We start from the raw sequence: 24225 nt of genomic DNA, 5'->3' as shown, positions 1-24225 counted from the left end.
TTGTGATGATGCCTAATTTACACATTGGCCACTAAAGTCTACTCTATCTGTAGGAAGGATACTGAGGGGGAAAAAACTCACATTATATTTTCCTCCAAAGCACTGTGACTACAGTATATCTCCAGCTCGAGAGAACTCACAGTAGTATTAAATGGATTAACTCACGCCAATAATTTCCAGCAATGCCCTTTATGTACGAATCCCCTGCAGGGAGCATTTTGTCTTAACACAGTTTAATGAGTACTTGCCCCAGCTGGGAAAGGAAAACATCAATAAAATGAAAATAGAAAAACATATTCAAAAGCTTTGATGACAGGGTTTCAAAATGGTTTTACCACACATTAAGCTTTAATATGTTTATTAATGATTTTATGATTTTTATAAACATATTAACAACAGATGAAAGTTTAATTTCTGTCAATGTCGAGCCGTGAGATATTTAAATTTGGCACTTAAAAAAGAACATGCATCAGCCCAAGTGCGATGCTCATTGCAAATATTGGATGAGGTACATTTAGTTATTTGTGCTTTACAGACCTGCACAAATCCTGGATGTAATGTACAGAAACAGCTTGGATTTTCTAGATATTCCCACAATAGCGAAATACAGCTAAAAATATCCCACCCAAACACAGAGGTTTCAAGACAAAATATGCCTAGGCCTGGGTGTGTTAAGAGGCCATTAAGGGGGACATGTACTAAGCAGTGATAAAAGTGGAGAAGTGAGCCAGTGGAGAAGTTGCCCATGGCAACCAATCAGTGCTTACATAACATTTATAAAGTGCCTTCTATAAAATTTTACGGAGTAGCTGATTGGTTGCCATGGACAACTTCTCCACTGGCTCACTTCTCCACACTTTTCACTGCTTCATGAATAGACCCCTTTGTCTATTGTAGGTCTGGCACTGGAGGCTGCTCCATGATTGATGTACAGTGCATCCGGAAAGTATTCACAACGCTTCACTTTTTCCGCATTTTGTTATGTTACCAAAATGGCATAAACTCATTTTTCCCCTCAAAATTCTACACACAATACCCCATAATGACAACGTTAATGCAAATATATGAAAAATAAAAAACTAAGAAATCACATGTACATTCACAGCCTTTGCCATGAAGCTCAAAATTGAGCTCAGGTGCATCCTGTTTCCACTGATCATCCTTGAGATGTTCCTACAGCATAATTGGAGTCCACCTATAGTAAATTCAGTTGATTGGACATGATTTGTAAAGGCACACACTTGTCTATATAAGGTCCCACACTTGACAGTGTATGTCTGAGCACAAACCAAGCATGAAGTCAAATGAATTGTCTGTAGACCTCTGAGACAGGATTTTCTCGAGGTACAAATCTGGGGAAGGGTACAGAAAAATATCTGCTGCTTTAAAGGTCCCACTGAGTACAGTGGCCTCCATCATCCGTAAATGGAAGAAGTTCGGAACCACCAGGACTCTTCAAAGAGCTGGCCGGCCGTCTAAACTAAGCAATCGGGGGAGAAGGGCCCTAGTCAGGAAGGTGACCAAGAACCTGATGGTCACTCTGTCAGAGCTACAGCATTCATCTGTGGAGAGAGGAGAACCTTCCAGAAGTACAACCATCTCTGCAGCAATCCACCAATCAGGCCTGCATGGTAAAGTGACCATATAGACGAATAGACGAAAGCCACTCCTTAGTAAAAAGCACATAGCAGCCCTCCTGGAGTTTGACAAAATGCACCTGAAGGACTCTCAGACAATGAGAAACAAAATTCTCTGGTCTGATGAGACAAAGATTGAACTCTTTGGCGTGAATGCCAGGCATTATGTTTGGAGGAAACCAGGCACCGCTCATCACCAGGCCAATACCATCCCTACAGTGAAGCATGGTGGTGGCAGCATCATGCTGTGGGGATGTTTTCAGTGGCAGGCACTGGGAGACTAGTCAGGATAGAGGGAAAGATGAATGCAGCAATGTAATGAGACATCCTGGATGAAAACCTGTTCCAGAGCGCTCTTGACCTCAGACTGGGGCAACGGTTAATCTTTCAGCAGGACAACGACCCTAAGCACACAGCAAAGATATCAAGGGAGTGGTTTCAGGACAACTGTGTGAATGTCCTTAAGTGGCCCAGCCAGAGCCCAGACTTGAATCCAATTGAACATCTCTGGAGAGATCTGAAAAGGGCTGTGCACCGACGCTTCCCATCCAACCTGATGGAGCTTGAGAGGTGCTGCAAAGAGGAATGGGCGAAACTGCCCAAAGATAGGTGTGCAAAGCTTATGGAATCGTATTCAAAAAGACTTGAGGCTGTAATTGCTGCCAAAGGTGCATCAACAAAGTATTGAGCAAAGGCTGTGAATACTTATGTACATGTGATTTTTTATTTTTTTATTTTTAATAGATTTGCAAAAATCTAAAAAAAACTTTTTTAACATTGTCATTATTGAATGTAGAATTTAGAGGGAAAAAATTTTTTTATTCCATTTTGGAATAAGGCTGTAACATAACAAAATGTGGAAAAAGTGAAGCACTGTGAATACTTTCCGGAGACTGCCCGCCTGGGATCTGTATGTTGGTTTTTATTGGTGGTGGTCAGAACATTTACATATTAAATACACACAAGGGATGATGCATAGTTGAAGGTAACCCAGTACATCCCGGTAATAGGGCGCTGCTGTAAAACGCCACTTGCTCTGGCAGGCGCCATCTAGTGGCCACCGGTGCGCAAAACATTTGTGTTCCCCCCACAGAGGTGAGGAGCAGGAATTAGCCTTTTATTATATAGGGGTATATGCAATTGCGGTCGAATTGCCGCAAATGTCGAAAAACGGGGCATTTTCGACAATAATTATTTTTTTCGACAATGCAATACAGTACTTTTCGACAAAAAAACGGACGTTTCAGATTTGACTTTTTGAAATTCGACAGTTGTTAAATTCGACATGTCTGCAATGGTAAAAATGCGTGGTCCGGGTAACTGCGTTTTCTTTTTTTGCCAAGTACGTGGATTACAAAAATGAAGAGGACAGATCTACACTGGATTTTGGTGAGTATAATTTTATTTTCAGGTACCCCATGGATTCTACTTGGAGAAGTGGACCGAGCCTCGTGTCAACATAGGTAAGTATGTGTGTGTCGGCATGCATGTATGTAATAAAGTTTTACTTCACGGTGTCTGTGTACTGTTTTTATTTGGGTATTTTTTTTCCGTAGAACTACAGGTACCAGCGGGCCCGTTTCCCCCCGCATGCTGGTACTTGTGGTTCTCCAAGTACCAGCTTGCGGGGGAGGCTTGCTGGGACTTGTAGTTCTGCTACAAAAAACAATATTCTTTTATTTGACACAAGGCTATCAGCCCCCCATCCGCAGCCCTTGGATGGGGGGGACAGCCTCGGGCTTCACCCCTGGCCCTTGGGTGGCTGGAGGGGGGGATCCCTTGATTTAAGGGGTCCCCACTCCTCCAGGGTACCCCGGCCATGATTTAATGCCATGGCCGCAGGGACCGATATAAAAGTGTCCCCGGCTGTGGCATTATCTCTCTGACTAGTGGAGCCCGGTGCTGGTGTTAAAAATACGGGGGACCCCTACGCTTTTTGTCCCCCGTATTTTTTGCACCAGGACCGGACGCAGAGCCCGGTGCTGGTTGTAAAAATACGGGGGATCCCCTGTCAACTTTTTCCCCGTATTTTTACAACCAGGACCGGCTCAAAGAGCCCGAGGCTGGTTATGCTTAGGAGGGGGGACCCCACGCAATTGTTTTCTGGGTTTTTTAAACATTTTTGTGCCGTCCAAAAAGTCGAATCCAGGACACACGCTATCCGTCAATTGGTCCGTTTTTCGACAGCGGGTCCCGGCGGGAGGGTATGTGACTGTCGAATTGTGTCGAATTTAAAAACGGTCGAATTCCAGCCAGAATTCGACCGCAATTGCATATACCCCATAGGCTTTTCTATCCTCTCTGTGATTTTTCCATTGAAAAAATGCCCCACATTGCACATCTCTGGTTGTTTTGTAACCGTCTGGCTTTTTTTGTGAACCTTCAATTGTGGAACCTATTTGTTCAAATGACCTGATGACATCACATCTAGTAACGCATCATTCTCTCTTCCATAGTATGGGTTCTCTATACCCTTTGACTTTTGTACGGAGCCACATTCTGCTCTAGGACATTGTCAGGGACAAGAAAGCTGCCAACAGTCTTACAACACCTCTGAAAATGTTCACTCATCCGTATTTACAGGAAGTATTGCTAATCTCTTAGACGCATAGCAGCCTAGGACTGAATAACTTCCTTGGGGGATTTCATGCTCATTAACCTTGGCGTACCAATTAAATCCTTGACTAGAATACTAGGGAATGTGGCCTGGGACATGTTCAGGTAAAAAAAAAAGTATTCCCACTCTACAGACATGGGGAGCTCAGCTTGGAACAGCAAACTCTAAATTCCTAATTTAACTGCAACATTCTGATGCATATTAAACAGAGGATTGTCAATTATTTCCAGTATTGGAAAGGAACTATGTTTAACCCCAAATATGTTTTTTTTTCTTTCACAATTTTTATAAAAATGTTCAGTAAAACAGATGAACATACATATTCTGCACTAACAACCATATCCGTCTTTACATTTGCACGTACTGTATATGTGGAAAATACCATTGTCTTCCTCTATTAAAACAACACTTATAATGATATGATATAAAATTTACATGTAGCTGAACATGCCTGGAATCTCCCTTTGCCAAGAAACAGTCAGAAGACAATTAGAACAGGAAAAAAATTAAAAATGGCTGCAGTTTTTTTTATGACCACCAGGTGATAAAGCAGAGCCATTTAGCTTAAATGTATATTTAAGCAAAAACGGGAGTTTGGACGCCCAAAGCAGGACTTCAGATGAGTTTAGCCATTTAACGTAATATGTTGCTTCTTGACTGACATTATGTAATATGATGTGCAGTCTAAGGGGCCCTATACACTAGCCGATCCGCCGTCGAGCTGCCTGACGGCGGATACGGCCGACGAGCGACCCGGCGGCGGGGAGGCAGTGACGGGGGGAGTGAAGTTTCTTCACTCCCCCCGTCACGCGGCTGCATTGAAGTGCAGGCAAATATGGACGAGATCGTCCATATTGGCCTGCATGCACAGCCGACGGGAGACCAGCGATGAACGAGCGCGGGGACGCGCATCGTTCATCGCTGGAGCCTCCACACTGAAAGATATGAACGAGTTCTCGTTCATTTATGAACGAGATCGTTCATATCTTTCCAAAAATCGGCCAGTGTGTAGGGCCTATTAGAGTAAACTATATAAAAAGAAAATGCCTAAGCTTACTTCAGCTGGATGAATTGAGCAGAATCTATTCAAGATAATCATAGTTGAAGAATACATGTTTTTGAATAACCCCCCAACTGCTGACATAGATTTGCCAACAGTATAATAATGTTGAGGCCACAAACCACAAAAGTATAAAAGTGCAGTGCAAATGCCTTTGTGAAGTTATGTATGCTTGCCTACTCTCTCGGAATGTCTGGCAGACTTCTGAATTTCAGTAAATTCTTTCAGATTACTGGGAGTGTAGACCAGCCACCCAGATCCACAGTAAAGTCAGCAGTCCAGGGTATAGATCAGTTGTTCGATTTTGCTGAAAACTGAACAAACTCAATTTGGACCAAGTTCCTTCTTGGGTTACGGTGAGTTTCTGAGTTGAACAGAGTCCCAGCTCGTATCATCTCTCCAAGTTCAGTTCTCAGATCTAAAAATTGAATCATGTGTGTTTAGGATTGCATGTAAGTCCCTCCCTCATAATTCCATTTACCATTTCACACTGGAAATTAATGTTATTGATGTTGTAGATACATAAACAGGTCCAAATTACATGATTCTAGCTGTCTTTATCAATTTTTTAGAGATCCAGATTCAAAACCAAAACACTTGAAGGTGATTCTGACAAAACCAAAACACAACAATGATTTAGAACCAAAAACACATAGTCCAGGACGGTTGTGTCACAACATCCCTGCCTGCTTTCCTAGAGATCCAGAAGGTGTGGTATACTGTCATAAGAGCCAGGGAGAACTTGCCAGTCTAAGCAAGTCTGCGTCATGGCCTACACACACTTGATGGTGACTTAGCGAGGTTACCTCTCCACTGCTTTCCTCACTGCTTACGGGTATCTGTTAAAATATTAACACCCCGCATATCACATGTCTATCAATTGCTTCCCCCGCCAAGTTGCTCATGAGTAGGATAAAGGAACAAGAGGAAATGATTCTGTGGGTTTTTTGTATTTTGTATGTTGTTTTTTGTTTCTTCCCATTACTGATCCTACTGTATCTCCATGTATTGCTTATCTCGCCCATTGTAACAGATGTACTGCGCCAAAGATGACTGCCTTGCCTTTAGATTTGGGTGGATTATAATGTTTCTGTGCAGGGTAAATACTGGCTGTTTTATTTGTACACTGCAATCTAGATTTCAGTTTGAACACAACCCACCAAAATCTAACTCTCTCTGCACATGTTACATCTGCCCCACCTGCAGTGCAACATGGTTTTACCCAGTTGCTTGCTTTTTTGGGTAGCTAACAAACCTTAATAAGGCCCCCTTTCCCTTTTACTACTATGAACACCTTTGTTCCGCTCAACTCTCCCCAATAGAACACACCAACTTGACACAGCCCTGCCAAATCTAAATCTCTGTGCACATTTTAAATCTGCCCTCCTGCAGTGCAAAGTGGTTTTGCTAAGGTGCAAACAGATTTTAATTAGCTCCTAATTCTGAATTAGACCCGGTATGTGTTAAAGATAAATAGCACAATGCTGTTCTGCTATATAACTACGGTAACATGCTATCCCTTTAAACAGGGACACTCATGAATTACACATGTTCGGTGGCTGATTAAAACCATATGAAATGCAGGCTTGAAGTCAGCCAGCCACAGAACCTGTGTAATTCATGAGTATCCCGGTTTAAAGGGATTGTATGGTAAGCCTATATAACTTACCTCTCAACTAATTCAATATTTAAATAAGATGACAGGGGCATATTTATGTAAGTATGAGATGTATGAAGACTCCCAGCCAGCTGGGCAGCAGCTATTATCCGAAAAAAAGAGCGACACACATTATTAAATGTCTGGCTACTCCCCGGCAACTAATTTGTACTCATTATGATGTTTCCCATTTCATCAAGTAATGGGAATCTGCAACCCACACTTCCTAAGTGTGAGCGAGTCAGTAATTAACAGTGTAAGGCACGGGGGCACCGATTCCTTGTGCATCGTTTGTAGAAAGTGGCAATAGGCTTGTTTCAGATAAAATGTATTAAACAAAATATTAACTTATGTTGATGATGATTATTGTTATTTAGTTTGTGCTTTATATAGCGCCAGCATACGCTGTGCTGCTGTACATTGTAACAGCATATATTAAAAACAGATAACAAATTAAAACAAGGCTGGCTTTTAAGAACTATCTAGATGCAACACAAGTGAGGTAGGTAAACTTCTGTATAAATCAGGAGTCAGTCAATCAGTTCTGGCAACCAGCAGTAACTATTAGAGAAAACTAGTCCCTAGGTCCTATGACGTTATGTTTTGCCTTATAACAGAGAGATTATGCACTGTGGGACTGATGCTGCTTTGGTTTGCTTAGTGTAAAATATGCATATTTATAATGTGTATACCCAGGAAAAGACGTACACCTCCGTCCATAAGCAAAGTTGTACTTGTGATCCTTATGCTTTGAGGCAGGATGGGGAGGAAAGGGCATGCAAATACATGGTGTACAGTAAGGGCATACACACATAACTGCATGCTGACAATGCTGTAGCAGGACTGACATGCAACCTGTGCCAGCACACCCGTTTCATGTCAAACAACAAACATGGGGGAGCAGGGAAATGGGCACCAGGCATTTTCTAAGAATGTACCCAACATCAATGTTTGTAGCGAAGTGGCTGCCAAGCCACCATGTAATCTGTAGATTGGAGTAATCTGGGCAACAAGCGAGCCGCCCCCACAACCTTACTCGCCGTACATACACAGAGTACTAATTACCCCCGGGCCAGCTGCTGAGGGGGCAATTGTCCCCCTTTGTAGCACACTGCACTGCTTCCCCCTTTGTAGCACACCGCACATTGTATTGTCTATTATTATATTTCTGGAAGGGGTGTGGCCACACCACCTTCAATTCCCGGGTACCACGCTGTCTCAACAGCCCTGCACCCGTCACTACGGCCCTGCACACTGATAGGCCTGCAAGGATCAGCAGATATGGCTGTCAACACCTGTATGAATTGTGGACGTCTTAAAGCTTGTGCAAATACATGTTAATGACGATGATGATGATGATGATGATGATGATGATTGTCTCCAGCACTAGCTAGCTGCTGCTTCTGACTGACTGACTGATAGGGGAGTCACCTCTGCAGTTCCTTACTTCATATTTTAACATTTATTCTTTTGCTACTGTACTGTCATTTGTACACGAGAAGGCACATTATATACATTATAACAAAAGAAATGCTAAAATACTTTTCTCATGCTTATGACCTGCTTGGTTACACATGTATGTGCTCCTGAGGTAAATCTGGAGCGTATGATACTGAAGCAGTGCTGGATGCATCTTGCAATGCCTGCGCCTCGGCATTTGGTAGTAAATATGCTATGTTCATGTGTCCTTTCTTAAACCTTATGTCTGTTTAACACACTTGAATCCAACTCGACATCAGCCCCAATGCCATTAGCAAAACAAACAAGCAAACAAACAGAATTTCCCATTCACATGAGAGACAGAATTTTATTCATAGTACTATTTACGCGGAACCCCATAGTGGCCAAACTCGGCCCTCTGGGACTCCTATCAGCTCATGTTTCCCATACCACCTGTAGAGCTTTTAAAATGTGTCAGTAATGAATACACCTGTGCACCAGCTGGGTGATCTGGTAAACATGTCCTGTTAGGAGTCCCTGAGGTTGGCCACCACTGCGGTACACTGTCCTGAGCAGGCTATTAGAGCAGGAGAGCAGCGTGTTACAGAGGAAGTTGCCCAGGGAGCATACACTGCTCTCCCACCTCGGCTCGCCTTTTGAGTCGCGTTTTCATGCTGCATTATACATGCTCCCTCTGCACGACACAGCTCTATCACTGTGCTGGCTGGAGGAAGACTGCCCAAGAGTGATCATAGTGCGCTGAATAAAATGCTGTTTCCCCCGGCTGTTGTCCCTGTCTTTTTTTGCAATTTTCCTACCAATAAATTTCTCTTCCCAGTGTGACTGGATTTCTGAGAGAACCCATTGGTATTTAGTAATAGCATAATGCACAGGGTTCATTATAGTAAATCAACAATCATATAACAGGCCCAGGTGACAGGTTCGCTATAAGGAAGCAGGATAGATGTACTGTGACATGAATAACGATGACATCCAACAGTTAGATGTCAGCAGTAATTTATGTAAGGGCATTGGCTAACCGGCTCCTGGGAGTCGCCCAGCCCTGCTATAATGCTGTATGTGACCACATTATACATATCTCTTAAATACAAATTCCTGTTGCCTAATATTCTTAAGAAGTTATCTAGTAACCAAAACCGCAAAGGTAAAAAAAAAAGAACTGCTACCAATCACACATAAAAGAAATCCTGTTCTCATAACATTATACTGTAAATCAAGGCTTTCCAAAATGATCAGAATTACTTACTTGTATCACAGCTTTAATCCTGACGGAGGAATCCCGGGAGTTTCATATGACAGAAATAGACACACAGCCTGGATCTATTGCAGCGATCTCAGCCTGGCAGAAAGTACTATCCATTTACAAAGGAACAAATTGCAAAATAAAGCCCCACAAACCTGATTATTTTCGTCTATCCCATTTCTGGTGCCCCTCTCCACGAATGCACTGTGACATTTCCTGCCTCGCCTCCCTCCCTTCACTGCTCCTGTTATTAAACAACAGTGTGAGGATGTTTAAAGAGAAATGGAATAGTCTTTAGAAGTTCCGTAAGTTAAAGGAAAACATATGGAGGATTTCCTGCTGCGTGGTCCACATTAAGGCGTACAGTGTTTGTGTGCCATAGGTTGCGGCTATCACTTGGAATCTCTAGTATTGTTAGTTCATGGAGACAGCAAATATTCACTCTTATCGCATAATTTATAGACGTGATCGTTTTTTTCGGGGTATTTGCTATTTTAGGAAAATCAGCTTCTCCTTTATTACGGCTCCGATCATTCCTGGGATGACTCACCACACAAATAGTTGTTGTTTTATCAGCCTCATAACTAATAAGATAATAACTGTGTTATGTGGTTGCTGGGGTAACCTCTGTTTACAGGTCCCAGTTCATATTGTAAAATAATTAAACAGGATGCTAATTGAACGTAATGTCGGCTGATGTACTCAGGAATGATAATCAGAAAATGATGTGTACGGTGCAGATAAAGGAAATGGGTTCAGACTTTGCTTTTACTGTCATATGATGGAATCAAAAACATTTGCAAAACACAAAATCAGCGAAACATTTAACAAGGAAGCTCGTTATGAAAGTTACAAAGAGCTCCATAAATATTTGGTTGTATTTACTTCTTGTCGCATTGGTTTCCTAATTTAGGGATTTTAGAACAAAAGAATTTTGGTTTCCAGTGAAGTCACGATCATATGAAAGAATACAAAGTTCTAGTTAGGGTGGGTACACACCAGGACGCTAGGCAATCTTCCCTGCGGTCTGGCCGAATTCACTTCGACCCGGATAATGCCCGGTTGCCCATACACATCAGGAAGTTTTAATAAACGACGATTGAATGATCGATTTAATGATCACTGTTCCATCTTTCATTAATATGCAGCCAGGTCACATGCAATATCTTCTGGTTGGCCATGCAGCATGGAAGACCGTAAAATGTCACAGTCCAGAAAAAATATTATGGCTGTAATTAACCCTGCACATGAGCTGTCCGCTTCTGCACATAAAACTATTGCGAGTCAAGACATCACTGGCGTGACAAGTTAGTGCAACGGTGGCGGTTGTTCTGATTCATTTCGTCTGATTCGATAAGCAATTCCATTACATTCCCCTATGCTGGACCTATACTGTAAATCGATTTGGGCAACTACCATTCTGTGTATGACTGTCCCAAGAGGCGTGGTTGGGATCAGTAGTTGGAAGGGTTGCTGATCCTTGTAGTGTCATATTGGAGGATTTTGGGGTGCATACAGGTGAGTCAGTTATCAATTTAGAAATACATAAAAGTATAACCCAAAGTAGGTGCTATTATTATATAGCTTAGGATCACCAGAGCAGAGACACTTTTCTGTGGCTGATGGCTTACCATACAGTATGTTTGCAAATGTATGTAACTGAGATCTCTGCATTACTATTATCATGTAGGGTGTATGTCTCTTTTGCTGGTCCATTGCCATGTGCTGGGGGAATTTGTTTCTGTGTCTTGTTTCCTAGTCTAGATAAACCTTTCCCTTACATGCACATGTGGTGGAGAAATAAATTGATTTGAGCACCTACCATTCTATGTATGACGGTTGTTTTGATACATTTTATGCCCTGATTCAGAGATGTACTTAAAACGAATGGTTACATACCTCTTTATTGTTTGTGGGACTGTGTATGTGCACAACGACTCCTGCGAGATTGCATGCAGTGCCCTCAAACCGCAGCATGATTGACATGCTGTGGCTGTTTGGGGGAGGGGCAGCGCTGCCTCTGTTTCCAGAAAATGGGGGGCGTCGGCCCCAGTTTTCTTGGAGTGACAAGGTCAGTATCTACTTCTTCCGACGCAGATTTACTGGCCTCGCAAGAAGGCAGAGAGAGCCATTCTATGTTCAGGACAATGCTAGCGATGGTGATTTGTTCTTTGGACTCAGCACTCGGATCAGAGATGCGTCTTTTTCCATTCTGATACATGTTTCTCAGTGAGTGTGACAGCTGAGCAGATATAGTAAGGCATCTCCGCACTTTGTGCCTGTAGTTTATGATGCTGCCTCCAGTCACTGACACACGAGAGCAGGAGGAGCAGTGACAATGGGGGAGGTGTATCAAGCAGTGTAAAGAGTGTAAAAGTAAAAACCAATTAGCTTCAAGGTAACATTTATCAAGTACATTCTAGAAAATAACAGGTAGAAGTATCTTTCTAGCTGAAAATGTTGCACACCATCAGGGGGGTACTGGAAGCACAGCTGTGCTGGGCCAGGAGTCTCTGACAGAGAGGGGAGGGCCCGGGCCGCTCATTCCGCTGTCCGCCCACCTCCTTACTGTCACCGCCATTCATCCCCGTTGGTCCCCATCCGCCCGCAGCAGTCTATTGAAAAGGTCCCTCTAGAGGCATCCTCTAGTATCTTTAATAAATGTCTTTTCTGAGGCGGTGGACATTTTGGGAGTGATGGTTTCAATAGTTGAAAGGCAGGGGTGAACAGCGCCGGGATGGCAGACCTGCAATAGCAACCTGGGGGGGGTGGGGCGGGAGGAATCCCCTGACAACGAGCAGAACCCCTGGCAATGAGCAGGTACTGGGCATTATGTGTGTGAGGATAATATGAAGACAAGGGAATTACTGTGAAGGGCATAATATGGTGACAGGGGCATAAGGACACATCTGTACAGTGCAAATATATTGTAGTTTCTGGACTGACAGCAATAAAAAGTGTCCAAGTGCTGCCCCTAATGGCAAATTTACTTCTGACCAATGCTGACCTATTGGTGTACAGAGCAAAGGAGGCGGTGAATTATACCTTCTAAAGAGGACAGCAACCACTGTTAGATGGGAATACATATGTAATGCTGGCGGACGGAATGGCGGTTGTCAGTATCCCAACAGCGACATCCTGCCTGCCAGAATGCTGGAAGCAGGGCAAGCGCTACGAGTGCCCTTGCGGGCTCGCTGTGCTCGCCATGCTGCGGGCTCGGTGGCTCGCTGTGCTCACCACAGGTTCTATTCCTTCTCTGTGGGTGTCGTGGACAACCACGAGTGGGAATAGCCCCTGTGAGCCGGTATTCCGGCGTCGATATCCTGACCGCCGGGATCCTGACAGCTGGCAAATTGATTGCCTCCCATTTGACGATAGCTAGAAACTATCTTCACTTGTTCTTTTTAGATGATTTGATACACCTCCCCCAAAGTCTTTTATCAGGTGAGAATACCAGTTTTAAGACAGACACTGTAAAGTAGTGATAAAGATGGAAGCCATATTTGTTCATAAGACTCCATTTATAATTGACATCTGACAAGCTGTTTCAAATTGTTTTCAGCTTAGAGCTGACACAGGAAAAAGTACAGACACTGCACTTTGTTTGAACCCATATTGTGAAGTTATGACCTTTATCTAAGATATATTTTACGGTAATTTCCTAGCAGAAATATAATGTCAGCAGCTAGACATGTGAGCTTCAAAGGGTATTTGTCAGTTTGCGGTATAGCAGGTGTAAAAACATAACCAGACATATGTAGGTTTCGAGGTTAGTAAAAAACCCCAGTTATTCCACTTAAGAGCACATATAAAAAATATAGACGTTGGCAAACATATTACGTATAAGATAGAAGTTTTATTAGCCAATAGGATTAAGCTTCGTGTCAGGAATCGACGACACGATATGTTAATTTGTATCACTTTATAATGTACTGCTGGTAGGAAATAAAGCTCTCTCTGCTCTATTACTTTCCACTTTACACACGTGTGGCTAGTTATTACAAAGGTTATTTTGTTGACTGGTCACTGGCTGCAGCCGTGTATGAACCTGATGCTGACTGACTGAATGCGTGCTTGAACTTGGTTAAGCAAGGGGTGCCCTTTCCTGGGGTTACCTTTATCAATATGGAGGTCCCACCGAGATCCCACATCACCTGTTGAACAGCGGACGACTGGGTGGACGGTTCCTGGACTGAGACTCAAAACCCATGCATGGTACGTAGAGATATTTCTCTGTAGACTCTCATTCCCGTTAACTGTCCAATCTGTTCTGTGGCAAGACAGGGATCGGGATCGTGCGCACAAAGTTCACTTAGTAAACAGGTTGATTTTCTCATTTTCCTTCTATTCTCTTACTTATATGTGCTTATATATGTTACAAAGGCGTATGAATCAATGAATGTGAGCGTGAATTTCTCTTGAGTATTTAGAGTGTGTATACATAATCAACTGACGGGTTGTTAAACTGGAAGTTGCTGCAGCTGCCTTCACTGGTGGTAGCGGCTCCTGTGACCCGTGTACTTGGTCTGTATACCTCAAATAAACAGGCGATTGAAGTGGCGTAGTTAAAACGTCCAATGAGTCTGTTCAGGTGATCAGATGCGGTAGCGATCCTATACGCATACTCAAGTGACCCATGTGGCATTTGAGGGCTGGAACACTGTCTTGTTTGTCTTATAAAGAGAATTAGAACGTAGATTAAGTCAGTGTTACTGCAGTATAAATGTGTAAAATAGTGTAGGAAGACTTTAGAAAGAACTCAGAGTTATAAAACAAACATGTCCCCTTGGTAAGTGTGTAGTACTCTTAGTAAAGGCACACCACGATCAGACATTTTATTTACATTATATTTGTAGTCCAGGAGAATCTCGCCTATTTTCTGAACCTTGGGAAGAAGGATTTGACATTTTTGCACCAATTTGTTGCCATTTCATTCCTACAGTAAGAGACATTGGAAGGAAGTGGTCAGATATACTTTCTGAATTGAAAGATTCAGAGCAGTATATTGTACACAATATAAGAGTCTAAGTTGTAATCACAGTAGAATATCATTGCATCTGACTTGCATACCTTGTTAGTACCATAAAGCACGTCCTGTCGCTTTAAAAAATTATAGCGTACAGAGTTAAGAAAAAAAATCAGGAACGGAAGTCGTTTAAAACTTTTTTTCTCTCTCTTTTCCGTAATCTGTAAACACAGACTAGTGCGAGCAATGAATGCAAGTTAAATGTCCTGTCAGGATTGTGTCTGCATAGCTATCATACATAAGTTAGGGGAGGGACATCCATTTGTTTTAAAAGCAGTAGTGTACTCTGCAGAAGAAGGGGTTTGGGAAAATAGAGAAAACCCAGATGATGTGTTCATATTGATGGTATGTCATTTCATTCCAAAGGATATTGACAGAGGTAAAAATCGGTTACAAATCACCTCTGTTCCAGGCAATTTTCCTCACAGTTATATCTCTGAGGATCCGTTAGATCCAGGTTACTGATATTTCCCGGATTTTGTTGAATACTTACTGGCCATAAGTATGGGAAATACAAATACTTATCCTTCGGATGAAGCAACTCGGAGTGCCATGGACCTTATGAAGAATGTACATGGTGAGCAATGCTTGAAGGGTATGAGACGGTTGTTTCAACGGGCAGTATTGTCTATTGATGGCACTCTGGACCCGGATAGGTTGAAACAGATAAGAGTAACCTATGGGAGATATGTGAAGGATAATAAACTGGAGCGTAGGCTTGAGTTGTGGATTGACACGGGTGAATTACTTCAGTATGAGAAAGAGTTAGAAGAGGTAGACCAAATTCAGGAACAACTGTCCCTAATAAATTTGGATGACTGGGATGATGCAGACACATCAAGACAGGAAACAATGAGACGTAGAGGTCCCAAGAAAAACAAAGGGTATCCTTACTGGGCATGTCCAAATTGTGGACATTGTAACCCACCAGATGACACAATATGTCCAGTTTGTCAGACACCCTGGTCTTACAAATGTAAACCCTGTGAAGGACCAAATGTTAGGAAATCCGTTAAGTTTAGGAAATCTATCAGTGAATGGTTGCCATTACTTAAAAATAACAAACCTACAAAATATACTTGGAGATGCGGATGCCCTAAACTTATACATTGGCAAACTAAAGAGTGCACAGCATGTAATGTCAAAAGACCAGGAGTGCATCCTAAACAAACTGGATGTGTGGTCTCTAGTCTGGCATCTGCACCTCCAGCATATACTGTACCCGAGGGACCAGTCCCCTATAAATTGTATCCGGTATGTACACAAGATTCAATCACACCTGCTGTAGCAGCTGTGGATGGTAACGCAGCGCAGGCAGAGCGGCGCAGAACCACAACATGGTACAAGCCATAAACAAATTCAAAACTGTTAACATAACAACAGTTACAGAACTCCCTGATGTTAAACAACAATTTATGGAGTTCATTAAACATGTAAGAAAATTAAGAATAATTTAAACCTAGAAATAGACTCCAAAAAGGGTTATGAGTTTTCTGGCTCCTGCTTAGTGATGGACAATTGGACTCAGGTGGCATGGAAATGCAAACATAAATCCAGCTGGTGAAGTAATCTATTATTTACTCCTCTTTGCCTTCCCATGTGGGCTGGTCTGGTCCGTCATTAGGTAAAAATGGGGTCCAAAAGTCTCAGTTTCAGGCAGTCTCTGAAACTGCATGCTTATCAAATTGTGTAAAGAGATTATTCATAAATTGTAATCAGTGTGTTTGCACTTTTCTGTCATTTTGTGCCACAGAATAGCAAAATATATAGTCTGTAAATTACATTGGTAAATATGTATTGAATCAGTGGCTACAAATGACTTGTAGACTTCAATAAAAGTGTGTGATATAATGTATTATGTAAGTTCTAATGGTTTATCATTAAACTCCAGCTAACCCCTGTTCGGAGTTGGGAGAGTGCTGGCTCACTCTCAGTGTTTTATTTGTGTGTGTAAAATAGTATTCTCTTAATATAAAGTTTTGGATAAGTATAATGAAATGTGTTGTGGCCAAATGAATATTGCCCCAGCCAATAGCAAAGGGCTGTCATAAGACTACAAATATGACATGTATTTGCATTAAACAAATCTCCACAGTAAAATTAATATCTCTGTGTCTAAAAGAGTAACAGTTCATAGGTAGATAATTAGAAACATGTTACAGATGTAAAAAAATATTTTCTTTAATGTACAGCTCGTTACTGTTCCAGTTACAGTGTGTAATTAAATGCCAGAGAATCAGGAAGTTTTTGGGTAACTATTACAAGGGGTGGGGCCAAGTGATGAAGTAAACTAGGTATGAGAAGTGGGCAGAACTGTAGTTATAGTCCATACCCCTAAGATAAAAGTCTGCCCTCATGATACAATTACATTTACATGGTATAAAATCAGGATTGTAACTGTAAACTGTAACAATGCATAAATGATACCTCTGAAAGATGTTAGGTGAACATACATTAACATTGCATCACTGTTGATGCTTGGCATATAACAGTAAAGGAGGGAGGTTTATTTTAGAAATATCTCTATGACGCACCTTACAACAGCTTAAGTCATTTCTAGAATTAATCACCTATTGTACAAAATACATTCCAAGGGCATCACAGAAAACTAAGTTTTATATGATGCCATCAAAAGAACAACAAGTGTAAGGTATTTTTAAATAGAACCCAAATGTCAACCCTTATTGCTATTTCTATATAAAAAAAGAAATGTAGGGTACATAGAAATAAGTTATAATATGCACAAAACAAAGTACACTGCATTTCTGCTTATAGTAAGCATATCACTACAAAAAGGAGGAAAATTATTTCAAAAGTTAAACCTCCTCAAACATGTAAACAGCTCAGATCCTTTTAGGACTAATCACTTATTGCAGAGAGTGGATTGTAGGCGCATCACAGAAACTACAAGTGTTATATGATGCCCTAAAGGGACAAAATGCACAAGGTGCATTACTCATGACACAAGAACAGCTAGATGCTTTTTGTCAGCTAAAAACAAACATAATATCAGCACCAGCATTAGGACTTCCTGATTATGCAAGGCCTTTCAATTTGTTTTGTTGTGAAATTTCAGGCCATGTGCAAGGAATATTAACGCAGGTACATGGTGACAAACAGCGACCCCTAGCGTATTACTCAGTACAGTTAGACCCAGTCATACGGGCAGCACCAACATGTGTCAAGTCAGTAGCAGCAGCAGCGTTACTGTTAAACAAGGCTGCTGATATTGTTCTGGGTCATCCCTTAACTGTACAGGTGCCTCACTCAGTGACTGAAATTCTGAACCAAGCGCAGACTAAGCATGTATCTGCTGCTAGACTAACCAAATATGAAATAGCATTACTTACACCATCCAATGTCACTATCAAACGTTGTACTTCTTTGAACCCAGCTACATTATTGCCGCTGGTTTCAAAAGAGGGGAATGGTGCGAGTGATGATGAAATGACAGGCACAGAAAACCAATCATATTTTTCAGTTTCTACACACGATCAAGAACATGATTGTATAGAGTTAATGACCCTTGGAGCCGCAAGTACACCAGACATACAGGAACATCCTCTTGTGGATGGCTCCAGGTACTATGTGGATGGGGAACCGCATACAGGTTTTGCAGTTACCACAGAAACAGACATCTTAATACAGTAACCCTTGCCATCAGGTAGTTCAGCTCAGGAGGCAGAACTTAGGGCACTGATAGCAGCCTGTATTTATGCTGAAGGTCAAACAGTTAACGTTTATACAGACTCAAGGTACTGCTTTGGTATTGCCCATGACTATGCAGTTATCTGGAAGAGCAGAGATTTTATAGGCTCTTCAGGAAAACCAATAAAACATGCAGACTGTGTTAGGGCACTATTTGCTGCCTTTCAATTGCCAAAGAAATTAGCAGTCATAAAGGTCAAAGCGCACACTAAAGAGGATACTGCAGAGGTCAGAGGAAACGCTTTAGCTGATCAGGCGGCAAAAGCTGCAGCAGTCCAGCCTCTGCCAAACACTCAGGTGATGTTAACTGTCACACCAGAGTCATTAGACTTACAGTTATTGTGCAAATTACAAGCACAGGCCTTAGGCAAGGAGAAAAAAGATATTGGAAAAAATTAGGTGGGCGAATACACGGTGACAGTTGGATGGTGGGAAACCGTCTCTGTTTACCACGCTCACTTTACCCAGTCTTAGCACAAATATTGCATGGAAAAACGCACCAATCCAGAGATGCAATGGTGAGGATTTTAAACCAGCATTGGGTAGCACCAGGTTTCACACAAGCAGCACAGGCTTATGTTGCAGGATGTGTAACTTGTGCTTTACATAACCCAGGAAAGGTTGTGAAGGTACCAGCAAAAAGTACCCCACAAACTTGCTACCCCTTTCAATAATTACAAATAGACTTTATCCAGTTACCTAAATGTTCTGGGTATAAAAATGTACTTGTGTGCAAAGATCTATTTTCAAATTGGCTCAAGGCTTGGCCTTGCAGGGCAGCAAACGCTAGAACAGTTAAAAAGAAGTTAATGCAAAAAGTAATATGTAAATATGGAGTACCTTAAGTTATTGAAAGCAACAGAGGTACCCATTTCACAGGAGAAGTATTAGGCAAAATTTTGTCATATCTGGGTGTTACTCAGGCCTTTTACACTCCCTATAGGCAGAGTAGTAAACATGTAGAAAAACTTATCTATTACCTTAAAACTAAAGCTATAAAAATTAGTTATAGAAACAGGCAAAGCATGGGTTAATACCATATAAAATATTATTTTGGTATTGTTGCTAGGACAGTATGTTATTTTCCCCAGCAGCTTCTGCATGAGCATGGTGACTTAATTTATTAAGTAATGCATATACAACAGCAACTAACCAAATTGCATGGCAAAGTTTTTGATTCTATTCCAGACACTAACTGTTCCCAAGACTCACATGAACTAAAGCAAGGTGATTGGGTGGTCACTAAGAAAGAGAAAGTCTCTTGAACCCAAATTCAAAGGACCGTTTTAAGTTCTGTTGACTACCGCCACTTCAGTCACGTTGAGTGAAAGAGACTCGTGAATAGACGCATCTCATTGCAAAAAAGTAACAAAGGAAGTATTATCCAATCATGATACATAATCAAAATATAGAAATACAATTTAGCATGGTTATTCTTATATTAACAGTAATAATTGACCCTTACTTACTGTATATGAGAAGTCAAGTGATAGTGCAATGATCAGTAACTATGCCAAAAATAACAGAACAAAAGGGAATACACATAGGATGTCAACAATTACCCAGGTAAACACAAATAGGCATAGAAGATGCTAGTCATTGAATGTAAAACAGGATCAATATAAACAGTTGTCACCAATTGTTTACTGTATCTGCAGGCTTTTGTGTCACATTGCAAACTGTGTATGGAGTTAAATGTTGCACTTATTTAACTAATGATACTAACCCAGAAGATATTATTGATAAAAAGATGAATGAAGTAATACAGTTAAAAAATCAGTTCGCTACTAATCATAATTATACCAGTGTATTTCCAGATTCTTTCTTTTCTTGGTTTTATAAACACTATACAACCAATTGCTTTTCAGGAATATTATCTATTGTTGCTAAGGGACTTGTTTTGCTATTAATTGCATATTTAATTTTAAGGCTTATTATGTGGATACTGACACTAAAATGTTTTTCTACCTAAGGCATTGCTGAAACTGCTAAACTGCAACCAATTTATATGAAACTTATTGGAAGAGCTATAATATATAACTCCACATCACACTACTGAGAAAGCTGCCATACAAAATACTCAGAAGCTGTCCCTGCTGTTATGATGATGTGATCTAAAGAAACATTGCTGTCACAATATTGAGTCAAAAAGACTTTCAAGGACTATTGAGCAAGGACTATGAACATTATCACGATCTCATCTTCAGAAAATGCTTCTCCTTTATTAACTTTCTTTTGTGGTTAGGGATACGAAAATAGGGAACATTGGTTCTGCCCGAGCATAGGGATGTTGAATGGACTAGCCCATGCCTGGAGTGCCCTTATGGTACACCAGTCGTGAAAGTAGGTGTCCCTATAGAATCAATAACCAGGTAAAGGAAGGGTAAATTAAAGGTAAAAATTAGAAACAAAGAGGGGAAGTTGATAAAGATGGAAGCCATATTTGTTCATAAGACTCCATTTATAATTGACATCTGACAAGCTGTTTCAAATTGTTTTCAGCTTAGAGCTGACACAGGAAAAAGTACAGACACTGCACTTTGTTTGAACCCATATTGTGAAGTTATGACCTTTATCTAAGATATATTTTACGGTAATTTCCTAGCAGAAATATAATGTCAGCAGCTAGACATGTGAGCTTCAAAGGGTATTTGTCAGTTTGCGGTATAGCAGGTGTAAAAACATAACCAGACATATGTAGGTTTCGAGGTTAGCAAAAACCCACAGATATTCCACTTAAGAGCACATATAAAAAATATAGACGTTGGCAAACATATTATGTATAAGATAGAAGTTTTATTAGCCAATAGGATCAAGCTTCGTGTCAGGAATCGACGACACGATATGTTAATTTGTATCACTTTATAATGTACTGCTGGTAGGAAATAAAGCTCTCTCTGCTCTATTACTTTCCACTTTACACATGTGTGGCTAGTTATTACAAAGGTTATTTTGTTGACTGGTCACTGGCTGCAGCCGTGTATGAACCTGATGCTGACTGACTGAATGCGTGCTTGAACTTGGTTAAGCAAGGGGTGCCCTTTCCTGGGGTACCTTTATCAGTAGTGACTATGCAATGCATGCTGTATACAGTAGCTGCAGTTCTCTTCCATAGATTATTGCCAGTCAGTACAAAGTGACTGCAGATGCTGAACTGTGATCGCACATGATGCCCTAGGCAAGATTTTGGCTGGTGCCCCCTAGCACCACCGCTGGTTCCGCCTCTGACCTTGCACTTCTTTCCCAGCACCATCACACCTCATCCAGAGCAGTTCTTATTTTGGTGTTTGTACCGTTTTTGCTGGCAAGGGGCATGGCCACACAATAGTAACCCCAATTCCAAATACGCCACACAGTACTGCACTTTATTCACATTTGATCATGCGATAGTTTCCATAATTCATATTACATCCCACAGTAGTATCACTTTACCACACAGTAATGCCCCTTACACATATGAGACACCTTATTAATGTCCTTATAAACATAATGTGCCTTACACATTATGACAACCTTTATCAATGCCCTTTTAAACATAATGTCCCTTACACATATGCCGCACATTATTAATGCCCATAATGCACATAATAATACACATAATGACACACAGTGCCCCTACACATTTGCTGCACATTATTAGTGCCCCTGTACACATAATGACACATACAGTAGTACCCTGTTACACATATGCCGCACATTATTAATGCCCTTATACACATAATGACACACATAGTGCCCCTTACACATGTTGCACATTATTAATGTATTTTTACATGACACACATAATGCTCTTACACATATTCCAAACACTACTGCACAACCAACCCACTCACATGCACACAGCACTCACACTGCCACTTACACTGTGACCTCTGCCTCTGCTGGATACTAATGTGTCCTCATAAATCTTGCCTCAATGCTAACGTCGGGCACATTTTTTTTAATGAAAATGCATCTTATTTGCATTGCTATGTGGCTAGGATGCACAAGCAGCTTCTGCTGATTAAAATGATATGCAGCATGCCTATATACTGTGTGCGACTGTGGCTGTATCTGCATATGAAATGCTACAAACAGAATATAGGCATGCCACATATCATTTTAATCAGTAGAAGCTGCTGATGCCCCTAGGCATATCAAATGCCCTAGGCAACTGCCTAGTTTGCCTATGGCCGGCACTGGGGTCATTCCGACCTGATCGCACGCTGCTGCGATCAGGTCTGAACAGCGCATGCGTGCGGGCCACAATGCGCAGGCGCGTCATTGCCAGTCGACGGCAGCGACGGATTGAAAGAAGAAAGCGTTCGCAGCGGCGAACGCAAGAAGATTGACAGGAAGAGGCCGGCCAGGGGTGTCAACTCGCCATTTTCTGGGAGTGTCGAAGAAAACACAGGCGTGCCCGGCCGTTTGCAGGGAGCGATCCAGACGTCAGCTCCAGGAAGGATTATCGCAGCGGGTAAGTCCTGATAAGTGCAGAGACTGCACAAACTATTTCAGCCCTGCACAGCTCTAACCCCCTCCCCTGTAGGCGGCGATTACATGGTCGCATCTAAAAAATAGCCTGCGTGCGACCAGGTCGGAATGACCCCCTATGTGTTTCAGACTTTTTACTTCCCCCAGTTTACCAGCAGGTCCTAAAAATCAAGCTCTTTTGAGAACCGACGGCACGGCTCGCAGATCATTACAATGAGCCTGCAGTAATAAAGCGCAGAGCAGACGCTTGAAAGCTCGCTATGTTGTCTGTGTATACTATACGGCAATGTGGCACATCTGTGAAGCAAATGGTACACAGTACTCACAACTGCGGAGCCTTCATTGAATCTCTTCTTTAAATGTTTGCTGTGTAACATGGACATAAATAATTACAGATGCTGGCAGCGTAAAACATGGTATTATCACTATCTTGCTAACTATACATATGCTATATAGATAAAGGAAAAGATACATCAATATAATTTTCTAACTCACTGTATATACTGCCCAGCACCATCTGCTCTCAAAGGGATTATCATGGAAGCTTCCAGTCAGCGAAACTGGGACAATATAAATGGTTTAAGTGCATAATACCTATGATAACTCACAATCACTAGGCACCGTAGCCTCATATTTGGGGGAGGGTGTCAATGCATGCCTACTTTCTGCATCAGAGTGTGAATAATCTCTGCAGGGCTGGATTAAGGTTTGTGGGGGCCACTACCAATAAAATTATCAATAAAATATGCTGGGGATGTTATTAACAAGCATAATATGTAAATACTCCTAGCACTATAAAATGTTAAAAACACTGTAGTGCCCACCATTATACCACACAGAAACCTCAGATCACATAAGCCAAATGTCCTCCTTTGCCGGTGATGTAGCTATGTGTTGGGGCCCTGGGTGACCGATCCTGGCTGCCCTGTGGTTAATCTGGCACTGAGGGGGTTATTTAAAGTCCACCCAAATCTAACTTTCTCTGCGCATGTTACATCTGCCCCACCTGCAGTACAACATAGTTTTGCCCAATTGCTAACTTTTTGGTATGCTAACAACTCTGAATAACCTCCTAGGCCACACCTATGAAAGGGGATTATAATCAGGTAATATTAGGGAAGTGTCCACACTTAGTGATCATTCCAAAAAGTAGGAGCTTGTGTAAAAATACAGGTGGCACCAATGAGATAGACTGGAATGGGTATAGCAGAATGCACCTAGAAGGAAATAGAACAATGGCTAGGTTCTGGAGGCAGGAACTGGATCCAAGGTAAAGTCAGACAAGCAGGAAGCCATAAGGGGTTGGAGCTAAAATGCCGGCAGTTCGGGATGTCAACAGTCAA

The 24225-nt window shown here is 41.7% G+C and overlaps 1 protein-coding gene and 1 long non-coding RNA gene across 10 annotated transcripts in view; one reads left to right on the top strand and one right to left on the bottom strand.

Moving 5' to 3' along the window:
- The window catches only part of LOC134927329 (uncharacterized), a 28298-nt gene extending 7022 nt beyond the window's left edge, over positions 1–21276 (top strand). The window contains exon 3 of the long non-coding RNA XR_010177614.1: positions 20383–21276. This is a non-coding gene — a long non-coding RNA (uncharacterized LOC134927329). The remainder of the gene's footprint in view (positions 1–20382) is intronic.
- Positions 1–24225, bottom strand: part of KIAA1217 (KIAA1217 ortholog) — a 1254604-nt gene that overhangs the window by 584177 nt on the left and 646202 nt on the right. The window contains exon 1 of one of the 9 annotated variants that reach the window (XM_063921609.1): positions 9831–9926. The exons of 7 other annotated variants lie outside the window; for them this stretch is intronic. The gene's annotated coding sequence lies outside the window, so the exon portion shown is untranslated. Of the gene's footprint in view, positions 1–9678; positions 9810–9830; positions 9927–24225 lie in introns of those variants that run through there. One more of the 9 variants, XM_063921608.1, reaches the window with a different exon arrangement.

This window comes from Pseudophryne corroboree, chromosome 5, assembly GCF_028390025.1.
Source record: "Pseudophryne corroboree isolate aPseCor3 chromosome 5, aPseCor3.hap2, whole genome shotgun sequence".
In the NCBI taxonomy this organism is placed as follows: Eukaryota; Metazoa; Chordata; class Amphibia; order Anura; family Myobatrachidae; genus Pseudophryne; species Pseudophryne corroboree.
Note: the sequence above shows the minus strand (reverse complement) of the source record. Positions and strands in the feature narration are given on the sequence as shown.